This window comes from Salvelinus namaycush, unplaced genomic scaffold (assembly GCF_016432855.1).
Source record: "Salvelinus namaycush isolate Seneca unplaced genomic scaffold, SaNama_1.0 Scaffold1641, whole genome shotgun sequence".
In the NCBI taxonomy this organism is placed as follows: domain Eukaryota; kingdom Metazoa; phylum Chordata; class Actinopteri; order Salmoniformes; family Salmonidae; genus Salvelinus; species Salvelinus namaycush.
This window is the reverse complement of record NW_024058388.1, coordinates 46,674-56,689: the sequence shown is the minus strand read 5'-3', so window position 1 is coordinate 56,689 and position 10,016 is coordinate 46,674. Positions and strand designations below refer to the sequence as shown.

Below are 10,016 nucleotides of genomic sequence, written 5' to 3'. Positions count from 1 at the left end.
GGTGTCCAGACGACCAGCTTGCAGCTCTGTAGGCTCGGGCACATCATGGTCACTTGGTGTCCAGACCGACCAGCTTGCAGCTCTGTAGGCTCGGGCACATCATGGTCACTTGGTGTCCAGACCTACCCGGCTTGCTTGCAGCTCTGTAGGCTCGGGCACATCATGGTCACTTGGTGTCCAGACCGATCAGGCTTGCTTGCAGCTCTGTAGGCTCGGGCACATCATGGTCACTTGGTGTCCAGACGATCAGCTTGCTTGCAGTCTGTAGGCTCGGGCACATCATGGTCACTTGGTGTCCAGATGACCAAGCTTGCAGCTCTGTAGGCTCGGAAACATCATGGTCACTTGGTGTCCAGACCACCAGCTTGCATGCAGTTCTGTAGGCTCGGGCACATCATGGACACTTGGTGTCCAGACGACCAGCTTGCTTGCAGCTCTGTAGGCTCGGGCACATCATGGTCACTTGGTGTCCAGACCACCAGCTTGCTTGCAGTTCTGTAGGCTCGGGCACATCATGGTCACTTGGTGTCCAGACCACCAGCTTGCTTGCAGCTCTGTAGGCTCGGGCACATCATGGTCACTTGGTGTCCAGACGATCAGCTTGCTTGCAGCTCTGTAGGCTCGGGCACATCATGGTCACTTGGTGTCCAGACCACCAGCTTGCAGTTCTGTAGGCTCGGGCACATCATGGTCACTTGGTGTCCAGACCACCAGCTTGCAGCTCTGTAGGCTCGGGCACATCATGGTCACTTGGTGTCCAGACGACCAGCTTGCTTGCAGCTCTGTAGGCTCGGGCACATCATGGTCACTTGGTGTCCAGACGATCAGCTTGCTTGCAGCTCTGTAGGCTCGGGCACATCATGGTCACTTGGTGTCCAGACGATCAGCTTGCTTGCAGTTCTGTAGGCTCGGGCATATCATGGTCACTTGGTGTCCAGACGAATAGCTTGCAGCTCTGTAGGCTCGGGCACATCATGGTCACTTGGTGTCCAGGCGATCAGCTTGCTTGCAGCTCTGTAGGCTCGGGCACATCATGGTCACTTGGTGTCCAGGCGACCAGCTTGCTTGCAGTTCTGTAGGCTCGGGCACATCATGGTCACTTGGTGTCCAGACGATCAGCTTGCTTGCAGTTCTGTAGGCTCGGGCACATCATGGTCACTTGGTGTCCAGACGATCAGCTTGCTTGCAGCTCTGTAGGCTCGGGCACATCATGGTCACTTGGTGTCCAGGCGATCAGCTTGCTTGCAGCTCTGTAGGCTCGGGCACATCATGGTCACTTGGTGTCCAGGCGATCAGCTTGCTTGCAGCTCTGTAGGCTCGGGCACATCATGGTCACTTGGTGTCCAGACGACCAGCTTGCAGTTCTGTAGGCTCGGGCACATCATGGTCACTTGGTGTCCAGACGACCAGCTTGCTTGCAGCTCTGTAGGCTCGGGCACATCATGGTCACTTGGTGTCCAGGCGACCAGCTTGCTTGCAGCTCTGTAGGCTCGGGCACATCATGGTCACTTGGTGTCCAGACCACCAGCTTGCAGCTCTGTAGGCTCGGGCACATCATGGTCACTTGGTGTCCAGGCGACCAGCTTGCAGCTCTGTAGGCTCGGGCACATCATGGTCACTTGGTGTCCAGACGACCAGCTTGCTTGCAGCTCTGTAGGCTCGGGCACATCATGGTCACTTGGTGTCCAGACGACCAGCTTGCTTGCAGCTCTGTAGGCTCGGGCACATCATGGTCACTTGGTGTCCAGACGACCAGCTTGCTTGCAGCTCTGTAGGCTCGGGCACATCATGGTCACTTGGTGTCCAGACGACCAGCTTGCAGCTCTGTAGGCTCGGGCACATCATGGTCACTTGGTGTCCAGGCGATCAGCTTGCTTGCAGCTCTGTAGGCTCGGGCACATCATGGTCACTTGGTGTCCAGGCGACCAGCTTGCTTGCAGTTCTGTAGGCTCGGGCACATCATGGTCACTTGGTGTCCAGACGACCAGCTTGCTTGCAGCTCTGTAGGCTCGGGCACATCATGGTCACTTGGTGTCCAGACGATCAGCTTGCTTGCAGCTCTGTAGGCTCGGGCACATCATGGTCACTTGGTGTCCAGGCGATCAGCTTGCTTGCAGCTCTGTAGGCTCGGGCACATCATGGTCACTTGGTGTCCAGGCGATCAGCTTGCTTGCAGCTCTGTAGGCTCGGGCACATCATGGTCACTTGGTGTCCAGGCGACCAGCTTGCAGCTCTGTAGGCTCGGGCACATCATGGTCACTTGGTGTCCAGACGACCAGCTTGCTTGCAGCTCTGTAGGCTCGGGCACATCATGGTCACTTGGTGTCCAGGCGACCAGCTTGCTTGCAGTTCTGTAGGCTCGGGCACATCATGGTCACTTGGTGTCCAGACCACCAGCTTGCTTGCAGCTCTGTAGGCTCGGGCACATCATGGTCACTTGTGTCTGTAAGAAGGAATAAGAAAGCACATTGTCACAAAAATGTTGATTAGTTTGAGTTTATAATACAATGTTCAATACTTGTAATAATACAGCTAATAATCTATTTTCTTCAAAACATTTTTACCCACCCGAATGTAGTATCCATCTTTTCCATTGGGGTGAATTAGATACTGTCCAGCATCCAAGCTTTTGATGTCACCATTTGGGGCGACTGTCAGAGATGTGTAACTCTTGAAGGGGCACTTGATCTCAAGGAGCTGTGTTGCATCTAGGATCCCATCTGGGATGGCTCCCTATCAAGGATCCCATCTGGGCTGGCTCCCTACCAATGATCCCATCTGGGCTGGCTCCCAACCAAGGATCCCATCTAGGCTGGCTCCCTACCAAGGATCCCATCTAGGCTGGCTCCCCACCAAGGATCCCATCTGGGCTGGCTCCCAACCAAGGATCCCATCTAGGCTGGCTCCCTACCAAGGATCCCATCTGGGCTGGCTCCCAACCAAGGATCCCATCTGGGCTGGCTCCCAACCAAGGATCCCATCTAGGCTGGATCTCTACCAAGGATCCCATCTAGGCTGCCTCTCTACCAAGGATCCCATCTAGGCTGGCTCCCTACCATGGATCCCATCTGGGCTGGCTCCCTACCAAGGATCCCATCTAGGCTGGCTCCCTACCAAGGATCACATCTGGGGTTGCTCCCTACCAAGGATCCCATCTGGGCTGGCTCCCTACCAAGGATCCCATCTGGGCTGGCTCCCTACCAAGGATCCCATCTAGGCTGGCTCCCTACCAAGGATCCCATCTAGGCTGGCTCCCTACCAAGGATCACATCTGGGGTTGCTCCCTACCAAGGATCCCATCTGGGCTGGCTCCCTACCAAGGATCCCATCTGGGCTGGCTCCCTACCAAGGATCCCATCTAGGCTGGCTCCCTACCAAGGATCACATCTGGGGTTGCTCCCTACCAAGGATCCCATCTGGGCTGGCTCCCTACCAAGGATCCCATCTAGGCTGGCTCCCTACCAAGGATCCCATCTAGGCTGGCTCCCTACCAAGGATCCCATCTAGGCTGGTGAACGTGTGTGTGAACGTGTGTGTGTGTGTGGGTTGGCCTCTGAAACACAGGTTTAAAACCACTTTTCAACCTTTCTCTGTTATTCAACAGTGTAGTGGACAGTTTGTCAACCCTTCTCTGTCATTCAACAGTGTAGAGGATACAGTTTCAACCCCCCCCCCCCCCCCCCCCCCCCTGCCGTCCGTCAGTATGTCCGCCTCGCCCTCTGTCTGGCTGGCTGGCTAGTGGTCTGTCTGGCTGTCTGGCTGGCTTTCTGTTTGTCTGGCTGTCTGGCTGGCTCTTCTGTCTGTCTGGCTGCTTGTCTGGTTGGCTGTCTGGCTGGCTTTCTGTCTGCATGGCTCTCTGTCTGTCTGGCTGGCTAGCTGTCTGTCTGGCTTTTAATCTGTCTGGCTGGCTGGCTTTCTGTTTGTCTGGCTGGCTGGCTGTCTCTTCTGTCTGTCTGGCTTCCTGTCTGGTTGGCTGTCTGGCTGTCTGTCTGTCTGGCTTTCTGTCTGCCTGGCTGTCTGGTTGGCTGGCTGCCTGTCTTTTTGGCTGGCTGCCTGTCTGGTTGGCTGGCTGCCTGTCTGGCTTTCTGTCTGTCTGGCTTTCTGGCTGTCTGTCTGGCTGGTTGTGAAAGGGGGGTTGTGTGTGTCTGCCATTGACGCGTATGTATCTGCCTGTGTACATGTCTACCTGTGTACATGTCTACCTGTGTACATGTCTACCTGCGTACATGTCTACCTGCGTACATGTCTACCTGCGTACATGTCTACCTGTGTACATGTCTACCTGCGTACATGTCTACCTGTGTACATGTCTACCTGTGTACATGTCTACCTGTGTACATGTCTACCTGCGTACATGTCTACCTGTGTACATGTCTACCTGTGTACATGTCTACCTGTGTACATGTCTACCTGCGTACATGTCTACCTGTGTACATGTCTACCTGCGTACATGTCTACCTGTGTACATGTCTACCTGCGTACATGTCTACCTGTGTACATGTCTACCTGTGTACATGTCTACCTGCGTACATGTCTACCTGCGTACATGTCTACCTGTGTACATGTCTACCTGTGTACATGTCTACCTGTGTACATGTCTACCTGCGTACATGTCTACCTGTGTACATGTCTACCTGTGTACATGTCTACCTGTGTACATGTCTACCTGCGTACATGTCTACCTGCGTACATGTCTACCTGCGTACATGTCTACCTGTGTACATGTCTACCTGCGTACATGTCTACCTGCGTACATGTCTACCTGTGTACATGTCTACCTGTGTACATGTCTACCTGCGTACATGTCTACCTGCGTACATGTCTACCTGTGTACATGTCTACCTGTGTACATGTCTACCTGCGTACATGTCTACCTGCGTACATGTCTACCTGTGTACATGTCTACCTGCGTACATGTCTACCTGCGTGCATGTCTACCTGCGTACATGTCTACCTGCGTACATGTCTACCTGCGTACATGTCTACCTGTGTACATGTCTACCTGTGTACATGTCTACCTGCGTACATGTCTACCTGTGTACATGTCTACCTGCGTACATGTCTACCTGTGTACATGTCTACCTGTGTACATGTCTACCTGCGTGCATGTCTACCTGCGTACATGTCTACCTGTGTACATGTCTACCTGTGTACATGTCTACCTGTGTACATGTCTACCTGCGTGCATGTCTACCTGCGTACATGTCTACCTGTGTACATGTCTACCTGTGTACATGTCTACCTGTGTGCCTACCTCACACTATTGTAGCCCATGTCATACTTGTGGCCGTGTGACTGTTTCCTTGATTCTAGAATCCCCGTGATCAGCCAGTGTTCTCTGTTCTGTTCTGCTGTCTGTCATTGGTAATGGAATAGTACTGACTAGCTGCACTACATAGCAGAGCAGAAGACAAGCTGCCTCCCAAATGGCCTGTACGATTTCTGCTCAAATGAAGTGCATTATAGGGAATTTGGAATACAGCTCTGTTATTTTCTTTAAACAATGTGACTCCTCCATCTCACACAAATTACTGGCTGCTGAAGCCTGATGGATGTTTGGGTGTGTGTGTGTGTGTGAACGTGTGTGTGAACGTGTGTGTGACGTGGGTGTGTGTGTGTGTGTGTGTGTGTGTGTGTGTGTGTACGTGTGTGTGACGTGGGTGTGTGTGTGTGTGTGTGTGTGTGTGTGTGTGTGTGTGTGTGTGTGTGTGTGTGGGTCGGCCTCTGAAACAGGTTTAAAACCACTTTTCAACTCTTCTCTGTTATTCAACAGTGTAGTGGACACCTTTTCAACCCTTCTCTGTTATTCAACAGTGTATTGGACAGCGTTTCAACCCTTCTCTGTCATTCAACAGTGTAGTGGACACCTTTTCAACCCTTCTCTGTCATTCAACAGTGTAGTGGACACCTTTTCAACCCTTCTCTGTCATTCAACAGTGTAGAGGACACCTTTTCAACTCTTCTCTGTTATTCAACAGTGTAGTGGACACCTTTTCAACCCTTCTCTGTTATTCAACAGTGTAGAGGACACCTTTTCAACCCTTCTCTGTCATTCAACAGTGTAGTGGACACCTTTTCAACCCTTCTCTGTCATTCAACAGTGTAGAGCAGGGGTGTCAAACTCAAATACCCAGAGGGCCAAAATGTAAAACCTGAACAAAGTCACGGGCCAACATTGAACAAATGAACCTTTTAATATGGACCCAAACAAGTTTTGCTTTAACATTGAATATGGAACAAGCATCGCTTATTACCATACAATATATAATTTAATAGTGGAGACATGCAAAATCGAATTTCAAATGAAAAAACACATCAATGGCATTCATTTATTAAATAAATAAAATTTAAATAAAAATCGTATGCCTCTTTTCTATTTGCAGCCTTCTGATTTAAATACCAAAATAAACTTTTTCCACTGGCTAATAATTTTACAAATAAAATGATAATAAATCAATCAACCATTCAAGCCCATGCCTTGTAGCAAGAAAAAGTGCACAAAGAAAACGTTAATTATTGCACACTGATCTAATCTGATGTGCCCAAGCCAGATACCTGGCATCTCTTCTTGGATGCTAGTTCATCAATGTCTGGGCTCAGGCTCTGAGCTGAAGAAATCCTCAGTATCGAGCGAAGGTGTTCATCAGTCAGACGTCTCCTGTGAGTTGTTTTGGTCATCTTCATCGAGGAGAAAAGTTGCTCGCATAGATAAGTGCTGCCGAACATGGAGAGCATCTGAGCAGCTTGGGTGCGGAGCTGAGGCATTGTGTCAGGGATGAACCGTGGAAACTGTGCGGCGCCCACAGCATCATACTTTGACTTCAGCGTGTCGTTGCACTGGAGTTCAATCAGCTCCATTTGGATGTTGGTTGGTGCATTTTCCACATCAACTGCGAAGGGATTACTAAGCAGTTCAAACCTACATTTCTGGACATCGAAGTCGGCAAATCGCCGGCTAAACTCAGCGGCGAGAACACTGAGTTTTTCAGCAAACTGTGCGCATGGGAACACGGCGGTAGAGATCTGCGCTTTTATGGTTTGGCAGCAGGGAAAATGGCAAGGGTTTCCTTGCAGCATCTGATTCTCCCACAGGCACAGTTTAGTTTTAAAGGCCCTCACTGCAGCGTACATGTCTGTGATGATGCGCCCCGCCCCTGAAGCTGCAGGTTCAGCGCATCGAGATGGCTCGAGATGTCACAGAGAAAGGCCAGCTCACACAGAAACTTTTGCTCCCGGAGCTCTGCTGTACCCTTCCCTTTGGTTTCCAGGAATTGACATATTTCCTCACGCAGCTCGAAACATCTGTTCAGTACTTTTCCTCTGCTTAGCCATCTCACCTCTGTGTGATACGGCACGTCTGCGTATTCCGAACCACACTCCTCTAGAAAAAATTTAAACTGGCGGTGATTCAGACCTTTGGCTCTTATAATGTTAACTACCTGTGTTACTGTGGTCATAACATGTTCCATCTTTAGGGCTTTGGCACACAGTGATTCCTGATGTATGATGCAGTGGTAAACAGTTAGCTCACCTGCACAGTTCTCTTCCCGCATCTTCTCCCGAACCATGCCCACCAGTCCACTCTTTTTACCGCACATCGCTGGCGCACCATCTGTCGTTAATCCAACGAGTTTATCCCACGGCAGCTTTATTTCAGTTACACATTTGGAAACCTCCTCAAAGATTTCCTTTCCTGTGGTTGTGCCATGCATTGATTTGAATCCCAATAGCTCCTCCGTAACACACAGATTTGAGTCCACTCCACGGATGAAGACTGACAGCTGAGCAGTATCAGATGCGTCGCAGCTCTCATCCACAGCGAGGGAGAACGCAACGAAATCTTTTCCCTTTTCCATCAGCTGGTCATACAGATTGGTGGCAAGATCACATGTGCGATCAGCTACTGTGTTCCTGCTCAGGCTCACGTTTGAAAATGCTTGCTTTTTCTCTGGGCATACGAGGTCACAAACTTTCATCATGCACTTTTTCACGAACTCTCCCTCATTAAAGGGCCGGGCTGATTTTGCGATCTCTGCTGCCACTATATAACTAGCCTTTACAGCAGCCTCACTTTGTGATGTGGCTTTTTTGAACATATTCTGTTGTGAAACCAAACTTCTTTTCATCTCCTCTACTTTCTGGCTCCTTTGAGTCATGTCCAGGTCCTTGTATTTGTCATGGTGTTTCGTTTCATAGTGTCGTCTAATGTTGTACTCCTTACTTACAGCCACGTTGACTCCACAAACAAGACAAACAGGTTTGTCTTTTACATATGTAAACAGATATTCTGCCTCCCACTTGTCCAGAAAGCTCCTGTTTTCTGCCTTTCTTTTCGCCATTTTTGGGAAGGGATAGCGCGCTGACAGTTGTAGCGTCTATGTTGCTATGACTACTGTCACAGAGGAGAGGGCGTTTCTGGGTCCTGTCCTGATTGGCGCGCGAAAACAACAGCAGAGCATTATGGGATTCGTAGTATTAGCGGTGAATGCGCTGTATAATACCGGCGGGCCAGCTCTAGTAGTAATTTGGTATTGTCTCGCGGGCCAAATATAATTACCCCGCGGGCCAAGGGCCAGAGTTTGACACCCATGGTGTAGAGGATACCTTTTCAACCCTTCTCTGTCATTCAACAGTGTAGAGGATACCTTTTCACCCCCCCCCACCCCCCCCCCCCCCCCCCCCCCTGCCGTCCGTCAGTATGTCCGCCTCGCCCTCTGTCTGTCTGGCTGGCTAGCTGTCTGTCTGGCTTTTGGTCTGTCTGGCTGGCTGGCTGGCTGGCTTTCTGTTTGTCTGGCTGGCTGGCTGGCTCTTCTGACTGGCTGGCTGCTTGTCTGGTTGGCTGTCTGGCTGGCTTTCTGTCTGTCTGGCAGCCTGTCTGGTTGGCTGGCTAGCTGTCTGTCTGGCTTTTAATCTGTCTGGCTGGCTGGCTTTCTGTTTGTCTGGCTGGCTGGCTGGCTGTCTCTTCTGTCTGTCTGGCTGCCTGTCTGGTTGGCTGTCTGGCTGTCTGGCTGTCTGTCTGTCTGGCTTTCTGTCTGCCTGGCTGTCTGGTTGGCTGGCTGCCTGTCTTTTTGGCTGGCTGCCTGTCTGTCTGGCTTTCTGGCTGTCTGTCTGAATGGTTGTGAAAGGGGGGTTGTGTGTGTCTGCCATTGACGCGTATGTATCTGCCTGTGTACATGTCTACCTGCGTACATGTCTACCTGCGTACATGTCTACCTGCGTACATGTCTACCTGTGTACATGTCTACCTGTGTACATGTCTACCTGTGTACATGTCTACCTGCGTACATGTCTACCTGTGTACATGTCTACCTGTGTACATGTCTACCTGTGTACATGTCTACCTGCGTACATGTCTACCTGCGTACATGTCTACCTGTGTACATGTCTACCTGCGTACATGTCTACCTGCGTACATGTCTACCTGTGTGCCTGTGTGCATGTCTACCTGCGTACATGTCTACCTGCGTACATGTCTACCTGTGTGCCTGTGTGCATGTCTACCTGTGTGCCTGTGTACATGTCTACCTGCGTACATGTCTACCTGCGTACATGTCTACCTGCGTACATGTCTACCTGCGTGCATGTCTACCTGTGTACATGTCTACCTGTGTACATGTCTACCTGTGTACATGTCTACCTGTGTACATGTCTACCTGTGTACATGTCTACCTGCGTACATGTCTACCTGTGTACATGTCTACCTGCGTGCATGTCTACCTGTGTACATGTCTACCTGCGTACATGTCTACCTGTGTACATGTCTACCTGTGTGCATGTCTACCTGTGTACATGTCTACCTGTGTGCATGTCTACCTGTGTACATGTCTACCTGCGTACATGTCTACCTGCGTGCATGTCTACCTGCGTGCATGTCTACCTGTGTACATGTCTACCTGTGTACATGTCTACCTGTGTACATGTCTACCTGCGTACATGTCTACCTGCGTACATGTCTACCTGCGTACATGTCTACCTGTGTACATGTCTACCTGCGTACATGTCTACCTGTGTACATG

At 50.8% G+C, this 10,016-nt stretch overlaps 1 pseudogene; it reads right to left on the bottom strand.

Moving 5' to 3' along the window:
- Positions 1–6,361: 6,361 nt before the first annotated feature.
- On the bottom strand, positions 6,362–8,563 carry LOC120037225 (annotated as a pseudogene).
- Positions 8,564–10,016: the final 1,453 nt, after the last annotated feature.